This window comes from Tupaia chinensis, unplaced genomic scaffold, assembly GCF_000334495.1.
Source record: "Tupaia chinensis unplaced genomic scaffold, TupChi_1.0 Scaffold000311_2, whole genome shotgun sequence".
NCBI classification, from domain to species: domain Eukaryota; kingdom Metazoa; phylum Chordata; class Mammalia; order Scandentia; family Tupaiidae; genus Tupaia; species Tupaia belangeri.
In genome coordinates, this window is record NW_006159803.1 from 2111539 (window position 1) to 2116080 (window position 4542).

Consider the following 4542-nt stretch of genomic DNA (forward strand, 5'->3'; position numbering starts at 1 on the left):
CGGCTATGTGGGAGTCCAGCACCCTTAACCACCATGCCACCTGCTGGCCCCATGAATTCATCATTTTTGAAATTTCTAATTTTTTTCTTTGCTCATGTTGAATGGACAGCTTCTACAGCTATATCCCAGTGTCGCCCATGTTTTCTTCATGCCTTTGTGGAGCCTGCTGTCACAGTTCTGTGCTATTTCTCTGCTACAGGAACTATGAAAACAACAGGGGTGTGTATTGCTTCATTGCAGCTTTCCAGGACTCATTAAATAAAAATAGCTTTAAATGAAGTTACGTTAGGAAGCGCTCACATTAATTATCAACTGCTGATGAGTACCTTTTTAAGACTGTCCCCTGAAAAGAAGAGCTTGTCACCATTAGCAATTGTTTTTAAGATCAGCTAGGGAAAAGGCTGGTTTTCTGTGACAATCAGGGGCGGCATCTCATGAAGATGGATGTCGAATGGTACAAGCAGTTTTTTGAGAAGACTCAATTGTTGGGATGAAAAGAAATAAATCTCTTTCTTTTCCCTAGTAACTGCCATCCAGTGATACTATCTCAAACTCATCTTTCCTATTGATGAGATTCCACAACACTTTAGTCATTTCTGATTTTCAACACTGTCTTAGACGAAGTGTCTAAGAATTGGACCATTTTTAAACTTTGATTTCACGATTTAAAGCTCTTCCTCTAACCCTTTCTTTTACCAGTCCCAACTCGGGCTTGCTGTGGTTCTAGCAGCTTGTGTTGGGAGATGGGACATTCTGTCTCTCACACAACTCCTCACATGCTCTCTTCCCAGTCAAGGTAGGAAAGTGGAAGAGAGAAAACAGCTCCTTTCCCAACCAAGAGCCATCTCAGCTCCCTTGCTGGGTGCAGAGCCCCTTTTCCGACCTGCCCTGCTAAGGAGAGGCCTGCTTCCCACAGCAACCCTAGACCATGGCAGCCATTTGTAGGATTTGACATTTGGGGGCCCATCAGCCCAGGTGGGATTCATCCTCTGCACCTCCAGGTAGAGGCGTTCTGGCCCCACTTTGGCAGTTCCCTCACTATGGCGACACTTTTCTGGAGTCTTTTCCCCCTACTGCAGCCACTTAGAGGCAGATTTATAGATCTGTTATTTAGGCACAACTGGGAATTACAAGCCAATCTCTCCCACACTTCACAGATGGTTCTTTTGGGACCCTTCTCTCTTCACTGCTAGAAGTGACCACACGCCCCACTGACTCTCTACTCAGGAAGATGTAGGAGGGCGGGGGGAAAGGCAGTCTCCACAGACACGCACATCACCTTTCCCAAGGGCAGCCTCCCCTCTCCCAGATCGGTACTTATATTAAGCATAAGGAGTAGAAGAGCAAAGGCAGTTGGAGAAACAGACAAGCAGCAGAAGGCCAGTTCTCTGAACTAGATTTTTTTTCCCAGTAATCTAGATGGATAATAGCGGCTGCCAATTTTGGATTTAGAATATTGATGTATGTGGACCATTTTATTCCTAACTTCAATATCTGCAGACACAGGGCCAGCACATGGTGTTGTGGCTAAGGGTGCTGGACTCTTACATGGCCAACAGCAGTTCAAGTCCCGAACCTGGCAACTTGCTTTCTTACTTTCTCTCTCTCTACCTCTCTGGTCAAATTAAAATAAATAAATAAAGTTAAAATTTTAAAAAGTAATCCTTTTTAAAAAATCTGCAGACAGGAAAATTCTCACATCAGATACAATATTTTTCATGGAATACATATATATATGATTTTAAGCAATTCTAGAAATACTGCAAATGTTAAGGATATTATGTTCTAATACTTTTTCTTTTCTTGGCTAAGAAATTTGATGATAAAAGAAGTGATTGGTGAGACTATAGTGCATAAAAAATAAAGCCAAAAAAAAAAAAAAAAGGAATTACACATCCATACATTTACATATGTAAATTTGAGTCTGCATATCAAATACATCACACACTGTGTCAGAAACACTAGGGATTACACCAGAGGACTTCAAAAAGTTCATGGGAAAGTGGAATTAATATACAAGTTTATTTTGGTATAAAATAATTTTCAAATCCATGCATAGTTTTCTCATAACAGATTTCCAATAACTTCTTGAATTTTCTTTGTGTAAGATCCATCTTTAAGATTTACCACCATTTTTGGAGGGTTACAAAACTTCAGGTGACTCAGTTCTCATTATGTATAGTACTCATTTCTTTCCCTGGAAACCTGTTTCTATAACTACCTGCTCTTATTTTATATTAATAATATTCTGCTATTTTATGCCATTCTTTTTCCTGTCATTCATTTATTCAACATTTATCAAATACCCAAAATTTTTTTTGACATTCCTAGTCTCCTCCTACGGACTAGGACTGGGTGATTGGGTTCCCACTTTTTGAAGGTCCTGTGTGGATGAGTCTAGCATTTTTATTTAGAAAGTATAGATACATCTCCCATAACATCCTTAGATTTGGGATTTAACTGGAATTTGAGGCAAGAGCAGATGTCCCATCTAACAGCCTATTATATTTGGAAAAGAGACTGGAAAGTTCATTCTAAGAGTGAAGAATCATTTTCTCTGTATTTTATTTGATCTTAGATACCAGGTATCCAGAAGTTCTTCATAATTCTCCCTAGAGCACAGGGAATAAAAAGAAGCCATAAATGAAGACTTGATTTAAAGATTTCTACTTTTGCTTGTGTGAGTAATCAACTTGAAACTTATTTATAAGCTAATTATAGAAACTGGGAAAGAGGTAGACCTATTGATTTTTTTTAATACTTTTTGACTAGTTTGAGTCTCCAAAAAATAAATTTGGATAAAGAGTAATGAAGACTTTGGGACCAGCAGATCGCATAATGGCTACATTGCTGGACTCCCATGTAGTCGACCGCAGTTCAAGTCCCGGATCCAGTGGCTTAAACACACGTTGGGCACGTGTGCGTGCATGCCCAAGATCCTAAAAGGAGAATGGACCAGAAGGGATTGCAGCATGGCCATCTCCCCTGGGGGGGTGATTTCTCGCTTTCTCTCTCTGTCTTTCTGACAAGCACATACGCCCTATAGCAAAAACCTCTCCAAAAAAAAAGAGTAACGAAGACTTTAAAGATGATGTGCAAGAGCACTCATCTCTTTCCCATTTAACAATCTGGTGGTGAGGCTGGCAGGTGGCATAGTGGTTAAGGCACTGGATTCCCAAATGGCCAACTGTGGTTCAAGTCCTGGACATGATGGCTTGCTTTTTCACTCTCCCTCTCTTTTCTGGTCAAATTAGATAATAATAACAATGATAAAAATGATAATAAAATAAAATTAAATTAAATAATTATTTTTTAAAAGTCTATCCTTCCCTTTAAAAAAAAAATCTGGTGGTAGTAGGAGGGTAGGGGTAGGAAATTCAGTAAGCGAGGTACACCTTCCTTTATGGAATTGGCAAGTATTTATTAAGTGCCTATTATATACCAAGTACAATATATTAGGCTTATGTCCCACTGACCAATCTAAGATTTTAATATTGCCTTCAGATTTGTTCATTAAAATAGTAATATCCCTTACTTCTACAAATGATAAATTTTATCATTCCTTCAAAGATCTAATTTTCCTATATTTCCTAGCAATTAATGGAAATCAGGACTCAAGCCATGTTGCCCAATAAAATCTGTGAATATGTAATCAGTTAGTATTCCTTGTTGTATAGCCTAAACAGATTTAGAGTACAGCTTTAATACAGCTGTGGACTTACAACTTCAGGGTGCTTTTACCTGGTGAGTAACCGCACCACCTCCACTCTGACTTGGGATCTTGCTTCATTCATCACCTGAATTCAAGTTCTCTTTGTTCAGCCAGAGCCATGATCACACCAGAAGGTTGGCTGCTGACACTGCAGATGGGAATATTTTTCACAAAACTGAAAGCTCCTAGCTCAAGGAAATTTATGTTCACATAAAAAAAATTACCAACTTTTCTTGGGTTCCTTTTATTCTTAATATTAGATTAATGTCCCTCCTAATATATAGGAATTTAAAGGAATGAGGAAAGAGTTAACACAGGTTTGCAATAAACTTTGGGATGCAGAGAAGAGAAGAACATCTTTGCACTGCTAAGTTTTATCTAATTTAATAACTGGATATAAAATAAAGCTCAAAATTAATCTATTTTATTTGCACTTTTAACTCCCACTGTGATCAGATGTCACTAGCTAGTAAATCTAACAGACAGCTCAAAAGGAACCTAAAAATGCTGAAGGAAAATACTCATCCTTTTGTTATTTTTTTCCTAGCCATATAAAATTCAGCATAGTTCTTTAGCTAAAGAGCCTTCTTTGGAGCTTGTCAATACTGTTTTCTTTGGGCTTTCTTTGTTTTTGTTTTTGTTTTTAATCAAATTGGGCATTAGTTCAACTTAAAAACTGCAGTTAATTTACTAAGGAATCTCGGATGGGATGAAATTAATCAGCAATTATTTTATTGGGCATGACAGAAGACTGAACATGCTGAATAATTATTAACTCACAACATTAATTAATCAATGGAATGACAATAATTATATATAACTATATATAT